The sequence below is a fragment of the Terrapene carolina genome, unplaced genomic scaffold (assembly GCF_002925995.2).
Source record: "Terrapene carolina triunguis isolate 2854851 unplaced genomic scaffold, T_m_triunguis-2.0 Scaffold66, whole genome shotgun sequence".
Taxonomy (NCBI): Eukaryota; Metazoa; Chordata; order Testudines; family Emydidae; genus Terrapene; species Terrapene triunguis.
In genome coordinates this window covers 88,125,001-88,143,337 of record NW_020664417.1, presented here as the reverse complement: position 1 = coordinate 88,143,337, position 18,337 = coordinate 88,125,001, and positions in this window count along the sequence as shown.

Sequence of the window (18,337 nt, the reverse complement as noted above, 5' to 3'; positions counted from 1 at the left end):
CTAGGTGAAAACCTGATTTTTATAACACTCTCTTTCACCTACACGTATGGGAGTGGGTGAGAGAGAGGGTGAATTATAAAATTACAAATGCATTTTCGTAATGACGTATGTGTCTCTGATCTATCTTTCTTAAACTCTTTTTTTTTTCTATTTTACAGAGGCCTAGCCTTTTTTTACCTTAACTGTTTGAATTAGTGTAAACTCAGAAGCGTCCCCTGAAGTTAGCCTCCTGCCACATGCAATTAGATTGGGTATTGAGATCAGCTGGATTGATTTATTTATTCAGTCTGTGGCTGATAAAAGCCCTCTTTGCTTGCTCCCTTGCCCTATGCGACCTTGGTTGAACCAGCATGGCCCCAGTGGCTCCCATATCAGGTTGTGTGAATGCAATCTAAATTCAGTAAGCATGCCTAATGAATGCTCCTTGTGTTTATTTGACTCACAGGAGATGCATGTTGACCTAAGTAGTAAATCTCCTCACTACATAGGAATTATGCAGGTCAGTTCTTTACCAAATGGATAAAGCCCAAGATACCTAATACTCCAGGGAAAACATGTCTTGGTGTCAAATTAAAGCAACGACAGGTCTGAAACAAAAGCAAACTTCCTTCTGGAAGAGTCAAGCGCTGCTGTTACCTCTGCAGCTTTTAAAAGTACCTTCAGGTTATTGATAGAACTGATTAGTCTAAAATAGCTGGCCCATTCCACTTCCTGCTTTAACTCAGACTCAAACGTTAAACAGACGACAACTGTTGCTGCTGTTTCCCTCCCTGACAAACCACAGCCACAAGCAGCTTTCCTTTAGATATTTTTTCTATTAGCTTTTTAGTAGTAAAGCAATGCAGCTACTCGCTAACTGCCTTCTGGGTCCTAATGAATTCCCAATTTGACAGGGGCTTGATTAGAAATTCATTTTATTTGTTTAATCCTGTGGCCGTGGGACATTCCTTGACACCTGAATACCACACGGATCGGTGCGACATAAACGAGCAAATCAATAGATTAGCTACAAACAAACTCCTACGACTTCAATGGAAGTTTTGCCAATGTTTGAACTACAGACTCGGGTACAGTTTTATCACATAGATGAGTTGTACATTTAAATGATTGCTTTAATATGCTGGCATATATAGCAATAGTAAGGCTGAAGCTAGATTCCCACTTTAAGCCTCATTTTTAAACAGCTACACATGAAGGCCCCTGTTCTCCAATGACTTGTGTTTTGCTTACCTTCATGTGCCTGAATAGTGTCATTGCCATCAGTGGGACTACTCAGGTACATAAAATTAAGCAAGGGCTTAAGTCTTTGCAGAATCAAGATCTAATTCCTCCAAAATTACAGAACTCATCTTCAGGTCTGGGAAAGGTACTCAGAGCGTCACAGCTAAATATAAGGTGGAACAGATTGTTTAGCGTAAGTAGTTAACATATATTTCAAGGGACCATTCAAGGTGAAGTGGCCTATTTCCCAGACCTGAGAAGAGTTTGAAAGCTTCTCTCTCTTACCAACAGAAGTTGGACCAACAAAAGATATTATCTAATGCACCTTCTCTCTCATATATCCTGGGATCAACATGGCTACAACACTGCATTTAATAGAAACTGACTTCCTCTTCACTTTTTAGACTTTACTGAAGCAACTACTGAGCGGAGCTGGAGGTAGCAGGCCAGGATTAGAGTGAAGCGAACTGGCGAGGAAGTGGGGCAAATGAGACAGGAGTGCATGAGAATAATGAAGGGAGCCATGGACAGAGATATTTAGGAGATCAGAGTGGGGCATGGATAGCATCATGGGCCAGAGAGACAGGTAGGGGCATGGAAAGGGGTTCACGGTATTAGGCAGCACAGACAGATGCAGGGTTCTTGAAGGTATGGGGAGAAGACAGGAGATGCAAAGGGCAGGAGGAGGAGGAACTCAAGTGTTCATTTGCAGACTTTGCAACATTTGGTGTTTATTAATTTGTAGAATTTTTGTTTAGAAAGTGTAATATTTGGGTGGGATACAAATTGGATTCCATAGTGAAACCTACTTTCAGCCTTTAACTCTTCTTAAACTAAGGTTTCTTTTTAAGAATATTAACATTATATGCATATGTGTGTACGTAGCCACACACACACTGCAAACCTTTTTCTACAACAAAGAATCAAATGCACAGAATGTTATCAGAGTCAGACCGACTTTTGGGGAATAAAAGCACCCCAAAATGGATGGTCCTTAGAATAGAAATAAAAGGAGAAATTGTACACTGACCCTGAACTTATTTTGGCAGGGGGAGGGAGGGAGAGGGAAAAATGAAAAGAATAAATCCCTCATTTTTCCATCATAAAAACCTGTGTTGTTTTCTGTAGGCTAAGAGGTCTTAGATCTTTGTCTTTCCCACTGATAGTGAGGCATTCAGCTTTAACAAAACCATAGGAATATGTTTTCCCAGGGTATCCCAGACCTTTTACTATTCAATAGCAGAAAAAAATGAATTAATATTGTTCTGTTAAACCGCTGGTTTCACAAACAGAGAGGACTTAAGGATTTTCTTCTTTTAAAAATGTTTTACTTTGCATGTCTTAACTGTATCAATCCCAACACCGAGTCCTGGAAAATAATCCCTGCAGTGGTTCCATGTGTATTTGAAATATACAGACATACCAATTGAAAAACATCAGTATGAAATTATTTCATTGAGTGAGATAAATCAAGAGAGACTCTTGTATGATCCTTTCTTGCTAACTGCTGGGACATGCTGTAATGTGTGCGCTCTCTCTATTATAGATGCCCTTGGTTTCTCAGGCCGCTTTGAAAGACAAAAAGAAAGTTGGTAATCATACACTGACAGATGGCTCGTTGGTGACTTACTCTTTATTTATAGGGAGGCAACTGCAATTCATCAGCTTTTTTTTTTTAAGCTACATCATGGTGAACCTCCAAGTCCAAATCTATTTCTGATAAATATTGTGCAGGAAAGATCTATTAATAGTGAACCGTGGGATGGCTGGAAACTTATTTTTTCAACAAGCATACTCCACAGTTTGATACACTTTCCTCCAATTTCTTTTCACTCTTACATGGCATATCTTCCTAGAATTTTTCCTCATGGATTCTATATTATAATGTTACATAGGCACTGCTCTAGTTAACGCTCCTTTGCTAATTCCTTCCTCTTTCAGTGGGTTCTTTGAACTCCCTTTGTTTAATGTAATTTACTTTACAAGTTATCAGCGAGTGACAATTTTCTTTAAACGTAAATATTGCTTTGTTTGTTTACATTGGGGCAAATTCTCATTAGTTATAATTGCGTATCCCTTCTCAGGCATATCAACTTGTATGTAGTCATACTGAATGGAGCTGAACACCGAACAGGATTGTATACATGCTTAAAGTCAAGCATGTGCTTAAGGTCCAGATTTTTAAAGGCATTTGGGCACTTAGCGTCACAATTCCTAACTGATTTAGGAGTCCAAATCTCATTTTTAAGATGAAGGCTCCTAAATAAGTTAGGCGTTGCAACGCTGAGTGCAGCAACACCTAAATACTTTTTAAAAGCGGGGCCTAATTGCTTTACTAGACAGAGGCTTGTATTTTAGCTGCAAGAGTGGTCCTCTACAACAAATTAAGTGTGTGCCGCAGGCAAGCTTATTCTTAGTGCTCCAATTCCTTTCACCCCTTACGTATTTATCTGGAGCTCGGGAACAGTAATTTCTCCCAGATTCCCTAATAACATGAAAGGCTGTTTTTCACAGTGATGGAAATTCTTTGTTTCTCCTTCATGAAAGAGCATTTTACCAAGCTAAGAGCCTTAAAGTGGGTGGCCTAAAACAGAATCAAGGAGCACTAAATCTAAGGACATAGAGTGCGAGCCCTATTCTTCTTTCAGAAACATGGGGGGATGCGTCCATTGACATTTTTCCTTTAGCACATGTTCTGCATATCTATAACTAATTTCCTTTTCCTTCTCTCTTTTCTTTGCCAACACAGGAAGCCTCGAGGTTCTACAGTTACTAGAGTTGGGGAAAAGAGGGCTATTTTCATGGTTTTTTTAAAAAAAGTTCTACTTTTTTTTTTAGTTTTCAAAATTTGAAACATTTTTGACCATCTCTCCAGTTGATCAAAAATGGGGAATTTTTTTTCAAAGTTTAAAATTTCATATCTAACCCCACTCTTATAATTACATCTCTACCCCGATATAACGCTGTCCTCGGGAGCCAAAAAATCTTACCATGTTATAGGTGAAACCGCATTATATCGAACTTGCTTTGATCCACCAGAGCACGCAGCCCCGCCACCCTGGAGCGCTGCTTTACCGCATTATATCCGAATTCATGTTATATCGGGTCGCGTTATATCGGGGTAGAGGTGTACTAAGTTTTAATGCTCTCTGTCACACGTGCACACACACAACAATCTGGATCCAAACTCCCGCAAAGTTTTGAGCAGTTTGGGCCTGGGGTTTTGGTTTGGTCCATTATAGGTCTGTGAAGTTCAGATCCAGATCAAAGCTTATCCAAAATTTGAGTGGAAGTTTTAATCTGGGGGCTTGGTTCAGGCCCATCTCCAGCTCACCCAATATTAAGTGCAGTATGTGAGTGTCACTTGTAAACTAATGCTTCTTTCACCAGATTAGCATTACCACAGTATCTGCCTTGGAGATCAATTTACACAGGGGAAAGCTGGAGGAAGAACGTCCTTTTCTTACAGATGTGTTGGCTGTATTGCATTGTTGTCCTTCTCTCCGGGAGGATTATATTGACTTCCTCAGACACACACTAGATTTTAGCAAAGAGGATCATTGCTGTCAACAACTGCCTTGCAAAAAGGCCTCTTTCTCACAGCTGAGTCAACTTAGTAGATAAGTTAGTTAGTTCTTGTGAAAGACACTGGGCTGACACCAGTGGAAACAAAAGCCCCTCTATTTAGTACATTGTCATCCAGAGAATAAGCACTGCACAAGGAGAGGCAGAACAAGCTCCTCACCCAGTCCCATCAAGGTGCTCCAGTAATGCTATTCCAAGCCTTGGCCACCTATGAGGGGGCATGTGAGGTAGACACTTATTAGGAACTGGTCTGAGACCACCTACGCATGTCACAGTGGCCCCTGGACAGCCATTAGATGGTAAGAATGTGTAGCTATAGTCAGAAGCATGACTCTGTAAAGATGGCACCTTCTTATTCAAGCTAAGGGGCCAGAACTTCAGCTAGCACCATTGGCATTGGCGGTGCCAATTTACTCCAGCTGAGGATCTGGCCCAATGCCTCTGTCCATTGTGTGGCTTCAAGTCACATCTGTGTCAAACAAGTTATTACTGATGATAGCACTGTTAAGAGAGGAAGGCCCTCTTAGCAGTGCAAAGAGACAGCCGATTACATTGGATTCTGCCTAAAGCTTGGTCGGCAAAGTTATTAATGAAGTTGTAGGCTGAGATTGTCAAAACTGCCTAAAGGATTTGGACATTTAATTCCCATTAAAATGAATGGAAATTAGGTGTCTACATCTTTTTAGTGGCTTTGGAAATTTCAGCCCTGATGACAATTCTTTATTAGCGTATGATGGTGCGAGAGGCAGAGAGAGCACAGGGCCCAGGCTGGTGGCGAAAGAAGCAGCAGCACAAGAATCTGAGATCATCATTTTAACGGAGTCACTTTTCTGACTACGATAGTCTGGATTTTCATTTAGATTAAGGCCCTTTTACACAGCTCTGGCCCTGTAAAGGAGCTTTCTTTACACGGCCAGAGTGGTGTAAATTGACCTTAATATAAATGAGGATCAGGCTGAATCACTCTAAAGCCAGCTGTTCCTTTAGCACAGTATCTGTCTCCATATTAATTGATAGGCAGTCTGTGCCCTGTGATTTATAATAAAAGGGAATGAGGGGGCTCTGAACAAATCCAAAGAAGAGCTATTGATTTGCAAATAGTTTAAAAGAACATTCTGGGGTCACAAGATGACCCCTTTCAGCTCTGACATTTTATATCAGGGAGAATCCTATTGAGTGGGGAGTTTTCACCCTAAACAGTGTTTTGTCTTGTTTCATAAATAAGTTGAATAGCTTAATTGACTGACACTCACCACACTTTCTCAGCTTCCTCAGACTCAGAAGTACACTGCTGTTTCCTGCCATAAATAAGCTGAACTTTTAATCAGCTGCCAGGGACAAAAAGGAACTGAAAATTTTTCATACAAGTGCTGCAATCTGGCCGATGAGTAACTGTGAATAGCAGGTATTTGATATCCCCAGGTATTAATTTTCTTCCTGTGGTACCAATAGCCATTTCTGACCAGGATGATCCCAAAACAACACATACCCAAGGGAGCTTACAGGGATGAAGAGACCAGTTTGGTCCAGCAGATGGTTCTCAAATGGATAATGTTAGAGATGCAGGGTGTGATGCACACAAATAAAATGAATGTTCTGCTGAGCCATCTCACTGACTAACTAGGGAATGACACCGCTATAAAGGAGAAGATTTGGGAGTATCACTTCAAAAAGGATTCTGATAAGATCTAATGTAAATTCGGGGTCACTCCATTGGCTTTGTTGGAACAGCTTACAGATGAGCACCAGGGGGACTGAGCAGGGGCGCTGGAACAATTTGTATAGTGGGGGTGCTGAGAGCTATTGAACCAGACCATAAACCGTGTATATGATGGAAACCACTTCAAGCCAGGGGGTGCTGCAGCACCCCCTGCACCTCTAGTTCCAGCACCTATGGAACTGAGATCAGAATTTAGCTTGTATTTGTAAACAATGTCCATGGCTAGAGAAAGTGAGCATGTGTGCACTGGCTACTGAACTTTTTTTTTTTTAATCAATGAGTAAGAGGAATGATTTGCCTGAGAGAAGAGCAGCTGAGAAACCTCTGTTAACCCCTCAAGTGCTACTCTCATGGCATGGCCAAGGTCATGCTTTATGTAGACAATGCCCTAGGAGGCTGAAAAGTTAAAGAGGTTAAGCACAACTGTCACTTATTCTTGTTCCAGTTTCTGCTTCCCTCTCTCTCAGCAGAAAGAGGTTTGAAGAGACAAACAGATCCCCCATTCATTTATAAATCTAAGCCACAGCTCAGGATAGTGGTCTAGTGGTTAGAACAGGTGAATGGAAGTCAAAGCACCTGGATTATCTTCTCAACTCTTCCACTGACTTGCTATGAGATCTTTTATATATCTACAGTAGAATATGGTTGTTTTTCTTCCAAAGCAAAAGAAAGCAGTTAAATTTGTTTTTGGCTTTGATTCAGTCTCCCTCAAAAGAAATCTCTCCAAAGATGACCACCATATGCCTACTCATCTGTAATTAATATACATTTGGAAGGACACTTTCCCATTCACTATATAAAATTATAGATGATCCCTTATTCCCGAGACATTTGCAAGCCTTGTCTTGTCAGAATTGAATTTACTACAGCTGATTACCCTGAGAATGCACTGACCTTCTTAGCTCCTGCTGTGGGATTTTTTTCCCCTCACGGCAGATAATATGGGGAGCAGAAATTGGGGACTCAGTGGTGGGATTATGTGATGCTAATGAGACAAAGCTTATTGTTGATGTTAACAGCTATTACAAAAAAAAAGTACATTATTCAGGACTGACAGACATCAGTTCATTATACCAGGAAAGAAAGAATACATTTTGACAGTAGTAGCATCTATTTAAAATCTGGATCACATCTGGGGTATCTCTGATGCAGAGCATATCTGATCAATCAGAATTATGGCTGTTCAGTTCCCAGACAAGTTAGAAGAAATTCATTATACTTTTGAAGTCTGCTCCTCTTTGGTCTGTTGCAAAATTAATAAGATTTTGTCACGGGATCTATTTTACTATTGAAAAAAAGTATGATCATTAAAATAACTAGCAGGCTTCATATCTGAAGACATGAATAACTCTGAAATACTGGACATTTGCATACTGTGCTCATGTTATATGCCTCAGCCATTAATTATTTTCTAGTTGATAAAATAAGTAACCTAGGATCATATCCCAACTCCCACTAACTTCCATGAGGATTTCATTTTTGGGTTATGGTTATTGGTTCATATCTGTATTGTGATGGGGACTAAAGGCCCCAGTCAGGGACTGAAGCCCGGTGGTGGTAGGTACTGTCCATACATTTAACAAAAAGACTTTCTCTATCCCAGAGAGCGTACAGTCTAAAACTCCGATCCAGCAAACATCCTAAGCCTGCTTAAAGTCAACGGCAACACATTGCTTAACATTTAATGTGTGCATAAATATTTGCAGGACTGGGGCCTAAGTAATCTACTGCAAGATCTGCTCCCAAGTTTATAGCAGAAGATGTGTTTATAATTTGCCATCCAGATGTAGCAAGAGCTCGTGTAGTGTGAACAATAATGGTTCCAGAACCTTGGGTGCCAGGACAAGACAGCAAACCTGCCCATACATTTGCAATGCTGTTTATTTCCAGCATCTCAATCCCCATTTGTACATCCATGTGGCCTGACTATGCCACCAATAATCAGCCTTACATAAACATGAGTAAAGGAAATTTAGACTGAAGACCAGTAATTGTTTCCTTATATGGTGAGAGCCACCACAGCCTATGGTAAGTTGTTCCAAAGGTTATCCTCACTGTTAAAAATTTGCACCTTATCTCTAGTTTGAAGTTGTCTAGCTTCCACTTCCAGCCATTGGACCTCAGCAGTAGAGCTGGGCAGAGAACAGAAATCCTCTGTGAAACCGAATTATAACTTTTCAAAATCTGGTTTCATTCTGATTCAGAATGAAAACCAAACATTTCAAGGGAGGTTGTGGAATCCCCATCATTGTAGGTTTTTTAAGAACAGGTTAGACAAACACCTATCGGGGTTGATAATGAAATTAATAGGCAACAGATTTAAAACAAACCTAAGCAAGTACTTCTTCACACAGTGCACAGTCAGCCTATGGAACTCATTGGCAGGGGATGCTGGGAAAGCCAAAGGTACAACTGGGTTCAAAAGAGAAGTAGATAAGTTCATGGCCATTAGCCAAGATGGTCAGGGATGCAACCCCATGTTCTGGGTGAACCTAAGCCTCTGACTGTCAGAAGCTGGGAATGGACAACATAATCGCCCTGTTCTGTTCATTCCCTCTGAGACACTTGGCATTGGCCACTGTCAGAAGACAGGGTCCTGGGCTAGATGGACCCTTAGCCTGACTCAGTGTGGCCATTCTTATGTTCTTACAGCCCTATATTTCTATGATTCTATAAAGAAGAGATTTAAGTAGGCAACATGGAGGAAAAGAACCAAGAGAAGTCCCCAGAAACAGATAAGTACTTTATATGAATGGGGGGATGGAGTATAGGCGTTGCAGTGGGAACAGGAGAACAAGTTCAGGGACATCCCTAAATCAGTCTTTACCATAACTGCCTCTGGCTTCCCAGGCTTCCTCCTGGCTCAGGACCCACTGGCTCCAGGCCTCTCAGGCTTCTCTTAGCCTTTAGCCCAGGAGAGGAAATACCCAACTACCTCTCATCTGGGTCTCCACCCTGGCTCTCCTTCTCACTGCCCTGTGCTCCTTCCTTTATGAAGACCTAGCTCCTTCCAATCTGGGAGTGATCACCATTACTGGTTAATACCTCTCCCACCACCAGTGCCACCCAATGGCCTAATTGGGCTCAAGCTCCTGTTAACCCATGGTTGACCACGATGGGGTTTATACCACCCATCACGCTCCTGCACAAAGCTATCAGATGGAGCCCTGGGGGGAGTGCAGTCAGTAACTATGAGCTGTATTGAATTCCCTCACCCTGTCGCGCTCACCGCGCACACTCGAGGTTGCAAATCAGACTAGTGTGAAAGAGCTGAGTTCAGTGGGGTAAAACCCCTTCTCCCCAAGTCCAGCAGAATAACACTTGGAGGCTTCTCACTGGGACTAGTTGCCTCGTTGAATCAGGACAGCAGTGTTCACCCTCTGGCAACCGTCCAATTTGTGCCTACAGGTTGCCTGTAAGGGGGGAAGAGGGCATCACTCTTATGCAGGATAGACAGCAGTGCCCAGTCACTTGGCACAAGCAGCAGGGGAGCAGTCACATTGTGCACTACAAAGGACTTAGCCTTGTGTTATCTAGGTCACAAAAGTGAAGCAAAAGCTTGTGTTTCCAATGGCACCTTGGCTTCATGTACTGAGATGGAAAGGAATGAAGGGGGAGAATCCCAAAGACATTTCACCCCTGAGAGGGAAATCAACATGCAATTTCATAAACATCTCCGTACTCCATCCTCCCCCTGGGTTTGTGCCCAGCAACTTTATGGGAAGGGAACATAGATCTCCTTGATCTTGCAGACCATCCTGGTTTAACCCTCGCTTCTGGGAAGGCTGAGATGGGAAATGCTGAGGCTCTGCAGAATGTCACACATTGGGGCACTGCAGATTTATCCTATTGCTGAATGTAGTTGCATAGAATAGAAAATGCACTGTTTGCAACGTTGCCAACTCCATGGGTTCAAACACCAGGAGTCAGATCCCCTCCCTATCATGTGTCTAGTTTAGAAATCAACAGATTACAAATCTGTACAAATCAGATTGTTGTTCTTCTACCTTTCAGCTTTTCAGGAGATCAGTCAGGGAACTACAGGTTTCTGCCTACGGCTTTTTCAGTTGGGCAGGTGATGAATTCCCAAGCAAGTTCTGTGCCAGCTGAGTTCCCAGATGGCTGGACATGAAAAGTTTCAAAGTCCCAGCAAGCACATTGGAAATCCATGTTGACCTCCTGGTCCCTTGGCTTACCCTGTACAGGTGAAGGAAGGGCTCTCCATATGACTAGAGACCATTACATTTTCAGGGTGATCTGGAGCAGGTGGAGGCCTGGGCCAGAATCTGCTAGTCATGGAGGGATGGTATGCAAAAGGCAGGACTACTCTGGATATCCAGAGATCATTACATCTCCAGGACACAATGGAGCATATAAAGACAAGAACTGGTGTCCACTGGCCCCAGGCAGATGGTGCATGAAAGGCAGGACCACTCTGGTCATCTTGTGGCCCTTAACCCATTTCAAAATCTCCAGAGGGGCTATTTGAAGTTCCACCATTATCTGATGGTTCCCTGGGCAGGCCTGGATAGATTGTTGGAATCTGGTAACATTTCAAAGTGCCCAGTCATCTGCTGTACCCCATTTGCTGCCATTTGGGGGTTCTAGAGGCTGAAGGTATCTGAGAAAGTTCCCTAAGACCCCCAGAAAGAAGTAAAAGTCCTAATGTTTCCATAGAGGAACTAATTCTACAGATGTTTTCAGAGATTATTTGAATGAGGAATGTGGGAAGGGAGATAGGACCAAGCGGAGGGTAGAAAAGGGGGCCAGGAGGGGGAACGACTATAGACTAGGGCAAAAGGGGAGAGACAGATTGGATAAGCCTCCAGGAGGGGGGAACTGGGGCTGACTGGGCAAGGAGACTGGGACTAGGATGAGAAGTCTGAGAAGTGGAGATTATGGCTGGGTAGGTGAGACATAGCCATGCCCAGATATGCCCTGGCTAGCATATTACCCCTCTGTCCAGCCATGGTCTCAATATCTCACCAAAGAGGGGCATGTGCGGTCTTTGCCAAAAGCTAAGAACTAGCTGATTGCAATGGCTATTGCCAGAGATAAATTTAGAGTTATGTAATGTGGGATATTGTGTTCCAAAACAGATTGGAAGTGAAATTGGTCACCTGAAGTGGTGGAGTTTCAGAGCTGACTCAATGAACACTGAGAACAATCGAAATCCATGGACCCAGCCTAAGCCCCATGTTTACTGTCTGAACCAGATGTAGGCTTGAGCGCTTACAAAGACAAAACAGCCCCAAGAGAAGTCTCTGAACAGGACACTTCCCTCCACCCCCGGGGCTAAGAGACAATAGTTTATAACTGTATAAAAGAAGAACGGGTACAAGACGTTATCCATTATGGTGGAGATACTCTGCCAAGGGGAGTGAAAGGTGGATCTCAGCTTTCTGGGCCGGACAAGCACTGTAAGGACTGACCACTGGCTGAGAAATACCTTCTTAGACACAAAAGTAATTTGTTAATAAGTATAGGTTGTAGATTGCATTGTACGTTTTTCTTTTGCCTGAAACCTTGTTTCCAAACCCTTAAACTTGCTTTTATTTGAATCTCTGCCTCAAGCTCTGTTAAATAAACATCAGTTTTGTTTTGCTATAGGCACTTCTAAGTGAGTTGCACTAAGGTGAGTGCCGAACTGAGGAGAAACCAGTGAAGTGGGGTATGCACTGTTTCCATGGAGGCAGTGGACCAGTGTATATTGTGGTTGTCCAGAAGATAAAGGACTGGGCACATGAGTGTAAAAAAGTGGGGTGTGTAAATTGCTAGCCTGCAGAGGGAAAAGCAGGGCTTGTGGAGCCCAGAGCAGAGCACTTGTGTTGCCAGCAATTGGTAGTTAGGGAGAGTTCCCTGGTTGCACAGGCAAGGCTCCCTCCTGATGTGAGCAGGTGGTAGCGATTCATGCCGGACACCTCGGTTAACCCCAAAAAGTGTCACAAGAGGCAAGGAGAAGACTGGGACAAGGAGCCAGGGGTGGGAAAGAGAAAAGGACAGGGACAGGTTGGAAGGGATAGCGCTAAAGGTGTCAAGCTTGGAACGAAGGGTCTGTGACCCCTAGAGAACACTTCCCTCCGGAATCTGGAATTGAACCCAAGATTTCGGAGTCTTTCCATTTCTCAGCTTCCAGCAAATAGCTGTGCAACCAACTGAGCAGGATTTGAACAGTGTGCAATCAATAAGACTTTGGGCCTCACACTGAACAACGAGGACAAAATAAAATATTGAATTTCTGCTCATTCAGTGAGCACCATTCATTCTGGGCACGGAATGAGGAAAAGTAGTATGCAAATATGATTAAAGACTAGCATAATACATACACACCAGGGGAACACATTAAGGTTGCACAGACAGCCTTAAATCTGGTCTTCCTAACTTTTGAGAGATCGAGATCAAAAGTATCCACTAATTTTGGGTGCCCAATTTGAGACATCTAAGGATGGATTTTTCCAAGTATTTAGCACTGTCTAGCACATTATACGTTCCAAGCACAGCTCCCATTGATTTCAGTTGCAGCTGTGAGCATTCAGCACTTCTGCAAATCAAATCCCAGGATTTAAAGTCAGGCACCCAGAAAATGGGAAACACAAATTAGTAACCAGCTATGAAAAGTTTGGTTTAAGTGACTTAGCCAGCACCACATAGGAACTTTGTGGCAGAGGCAGGATTAGAATCCAATTCTCTGGATCCAATTCTCTTGGATCCGATTAGAATCCAATTCAACAGCCTTGACCATGAGACCATCCTTTCTCTTCCTGAAATCCCCCTGTATACCTTCCTTCATTTTCAACAAATGAGGCAGGGGTCTTGTGGAAAAAATAATATGTGATCATCTAATTAAAGACTGTATCATAATGCATACACACAAGAGGCGGGTGGATTAAAGTTGCACAGACAACCTTAATTCTGGCATTTCCTAACTGCTGAGTGCTTCACCTTAACGTTCTTTTAATATAGTTTTTGTGTGTATTCCTATATAGGTTCTTTTACATTCTCACCACCGTAGCATCTGGGCATATTCTGGTAGTGTTTTAAATAATGTGATTAACATCTGTCACATGTGATTCGTTCTCTTTCTCTCATTCTCTCCCTAGGGGAGAATTGTGTGTGCAGTGTAGTGTTTTGTTTTTGTAGCGTTTGCGGTTTGGGGGTGGGGAGCTGGATATTTTAAATGTATACATTGTGTTCAGATGAGTCCAACAGAGTTCAGCTGGGAGTGGTAGGATAAAAGTGAGTAAAAGAATATGGTCCTTAGCATCCTGGGGGAAAGTGAGTAATGGTGATGTCTGTCTGGCTATTTCTTTAGTCTTCCAAGAGAAGGGGCAGAAGCCCCAGCACATCTAAAATGCAAACAGTCTAAGTAATTAATAACCACTTGGAGTCTCTAATTCAAGACTGTATGTCTTTTTTAAAAAGATGTCCTAGTGGAACAAGAAGTTATTGGGTATGATTAGGGCCCTACCAAATTCATCGCTGCGAAAAACACGTCACGGACCATGAAATCTGATCTCTCCCATGAAATCTGGCTATTGTAGGAGAGGGGCAGGGCTGGAGGCACCACAGCTGGAGGCTCCTACGGTGTGCTGGGCTCCAGCTGCTAGTCCTGGCCCGGGCTGGGGAGGGACGGGACTTCCTCTTCCCCTGCAGGGACTGCTCCTGGAGCCAGGTCAGACCTACCTCTGGGAATCTCCCCCTGCTTCAGGAAGCTCCACAGCTGCTGGCTGCAAGCCCAGCTCTGAAGGTAGAGCAGAAGGGAGGGGTGGCTCTCAGCCCCTGACCCAAGTGGAGAGGCTGCGGCCCCAGCTGTCAGCCTCTGACCTGGGCGGAGAAGCTGCCGGGAAAACCCGGATGTAGAGTAACCCACCCTCCATATCCTGAGATCCTCACTTCTGCGCTGCTGTTGGCAGCAGCACTGGCTTTAGAGCTGGGCACCTGGCCAGCAGCTGCTGTTCTCTGGCTATGAAGGACTGAAGGCAGCGCCCTTGCCAGCAGCAGCACAGAAGTAAGGGTGGGAATACCACAATCCCCCTACAATAGCCTTGCAACTCCCCCATGACCGCCTTTTGGGTCAGGACCCGCACGGTTACAACACTGTGAAATTTCAGATGTAAACATCTGAAACCCTGAAATTGACTATTTTTAAAATCCTGTGACCATGAAATTGACCAAAATGGACTGTGAATTTGGTAGGGCCCTAAGTATGATAGTGTTCAATTACAGAGCAAGGAAGAATAATTCCCTCCATTTCAGGCATCATCTGGTGAAATTCTACGGATACATGCAGGAGGACAGACTAGATGATCATAATTGTCCCTTCAGGCCTTAAAATCTATTAATCTATCTTGCGCTGTCAGGAAGATGGATTAATGTGTCTTTTAAGTCTCTGATTTTATGGTTCTGTGATGTACTAGTGTCTGGTACTTCCAAGCAGACATTTTCAGAGATAATTTGGCAGTAAATAGGTCATTTGAAGTAAAAAAAACAACTAAATAAATTTAATAATATTTCCGTGGGAGCAGCTAATTCTGAAATTTCTTCTGACATCCCCCTTCCATTGGCCTTCAGAGGCCTGGGCAAAATTCTAATATCAGTTATACCAGTGTAAATCTAGACCAACTCCACTGAACGTCAGAGGCAGCAAAGGGAAAGGAAGGAGAATCAATGAGGAGATGATTCCCTTAGATTTGGAAAGGAACTGATGGTCAAGAATGGCTTTTCCAAGGACATTCGCAGTGGGGTGAAAGGGTCGGCATCAGTAGAGTTTCTCCAGCTTTATACCAGAGCAACTGAGATATGAGTTATGCCAGCAGAGAATGTGACCTACTATCTCACAGTTAAATTGCAGCAGATAGCGCTGTAACTCTAAGAGCCCCTCAATGCCAACTGGCAGAGAGCCCACCATACTGCAACTTATATCAGGCCTGACACACTCATCCCTCCTGCACCCCCCAGCACTCTGTTGTCATAATCTGTACCTGAAAGGTGTCATGTAAGGTAAACTGGTGACATACTGGTCCTGAAAATCATTGCATGAGGTATGTATAGGTTGTGTACAGAGTTATATGTGTGTGCTGAAAATATGTTCTTAAAATGTGTTTGGGAGGCAGTGCTTAAACCCAACTTGCCCGAGACAAAAGAATGTGTATTTACCTGTCTGACCAGATGACTTTCATTGTCCTCTGCCAATAATCATATTTACATATGCAGTAAACAAAGCTATCAGGCTAACAAGGAGCAACTCAGTGAGCACGCTGACAGACAGAGCCTGCACACCAGGAATCTTTCCTGACTCTTGAGGCAGAGACAATGGACTTCGGGCAATAGACGGTGCAAAAAGGCATTTTGGTTATCCATCCCTTCGGGAACAGAGGGAACAGCACCCTTTGATCCTGTGAGCATTTGCCCCCCTGGCTTGGAGGGCTGGAGATGCTGGTAACTCGCTGTAAGAAAACTGCTTAGGCAAAGACCGTAACTTGCTAAGATTAAGTTTTAGTTGCTAGAAAAGCTGTTTTATTGGTACCCCCACCTGTCTCTTTTTCTCTTGCTTAGTATCACTTAAATCTCTGTTCTTTGGTAATAAACTTATTCTTGTTTTATTACAAAACCATCTCAGTGCTGTGTATTAAAGTGAAGAGTGAGTCTTTGGCTCACCTAACAGATTGATGTGTGCTCCATCTCTTTGGAGACAGTAAACCTAATAATTTCTGTGAGTGTCCAGTGAGCAGGACTGGACACTGCAGGGAGACATCTCTGAGGAACTCAGGAACTGGGGTCACTGATTGTTAATTGCAAAGGAAAGTTTAGATTGGCAGAGTCTTCAAGACTTTGCTGGCAAGGCAGACAGGCTGGGGTGTCAGGGAACTGACACACAGCTTAACAGCAACACAGCATTCCCTCTTGCTAAGGCAGAGAGGTAACACAGTGGCTCACAGTTCTGGGTGTCCTGAGCAGAATGTCACAATCTCGCTACTTATCTCAAGAGGTAAATATAAGATTTCATGCAATGCAATTGCTGGGCTTACATTCCTAGAATAACAATTACCAAGACAAATTCATTAATAAGTCATTAGTGTGCATAGCTGCTGCCAATTAATTTGCTGGTGGTATCATTGATGCTCATTGTAAATATTCAAAATTACTGGTATCAATTTATGTCCAGAGCACATTAATCAAAACCAACTGATACGTTCTACTGATTCATATTCACACTGTTCTGATTAGAACCAAGGCTAGGATCTGTGATTTCTTTGGTATGCATCTTATTGGTGACAATAAGAGAATACATAAATGCATGCATCAAGGGCTTCATCATATCACGGTTAAATACTAAATGCACTAAAACACGGATAATACTTAACTTCATCAGACACCCAGACATGCTTATGAACAAGTCATTTTCACAGTTAACCAAGTCTGCAGCAAAGATCTGAAGCCAGTGATTAACTCAATGGGAGACAGAAACCATTGGGAGAGCCATTATGGTAGAAGAAAACTAGAGGTGATAGTGGACAGCAAATTAGACATGAGTTTGCTAATGAGATATGGCAGCAAAAAAGGACAAAGGCTGCATGCACAGAGGTTTTATGCCATGCAGCAGGGAGGTAACAACTCCTCGTGTAACCATCGTGTAACCATCACCCCGTGGAGTCTCTGAAGTGCCATGGTACCAATCTTTCTCTGACCTCCCCAATCTTTGGGAAACTGTCCCAATTTGCCCTCCCACTTCCTGCACCCACTGTGGTCCTCTCAAGGTAATTCAGACACAGCCTGCTTCTGGGACCCATTCCTGCCATGGAACCTTCCCTCCTGGTGACCCATTTCCCTCCTGAGCAGGAGGAAAAGAGCAGCAGCAGATTCATCAGACTCTACGTGCCTCTGGTGTGGCCACACCTGGAATCTTGCATTAAGCTCTGGTGACTAAATAGCTTCTGTCCACCTCAGACATCTAGGGTATGTCTACACTACGAGAGTAGTTCGATTTTAGTTAAATCGAATATGTGCAATCGATATTAGAAAGTCGAACGTGTGTGTCTACACTAAGGACAGTAATTCGACTTTGTCAGTCCACACTACCAGGGAAAGCGTCGACATTGGAAGCAGTGCACTGTGGGCAGCTATCCCACAGTTCCCGCAGTCCCCGCTGCCCAGTGGAATTCTGGGTCGAGCCCCCAATGGCTTCTGGGTAAAAAATTGTGGCGAGGGTGCTTTTGGGTAACTGTCGTCATCCGTCAGTCACTACCGCCCTGCCTCCCTCCCTGAAAGCGCCGGCGGGAAATCAGTTCGCGCACTTTTTGATCAGTGACAGCGCGGACGCCACAGCACTGCGATCATGGATCCCGCTGCGACCATCGCTGCAGTTGTGGCCGTTCTCAACGCCTCGCACCTTATCATACACCTTTCCCAGAGGCAGATGCAGAGAAATCAGGCGAGGAGGCTACGGCAGCGGAGTGAGGGCCTGAAGTCGGAGAGTAGCACAGAGCTGTCAGAAACCACGACACCCAGCGCCGAGGACATCACGTTTGCAATGGGGCATGTGGATTTTGTTGAACGGCGATTCTGGGCCCGGGAAACAAGCACGGACTGGTGGGACCGCATAGTGCTTCAGGTCTGGGATGAATCCCAGTGGCTGCGAAACTTTCGCATGCGGAAGGGGACTTTCCTGGAACTTTGTGAGTTGCTGTCCCCTGCCCTGAAGCGCAAGGACACCCGCATGCGAGCAGCCCTGACTGTCCAGAAGCGAGTGGCCATAGCCCTCTGGAAGCTTGCAACGCCGGACAGCTACCGGTCAGTCGCGAACCACTTTGG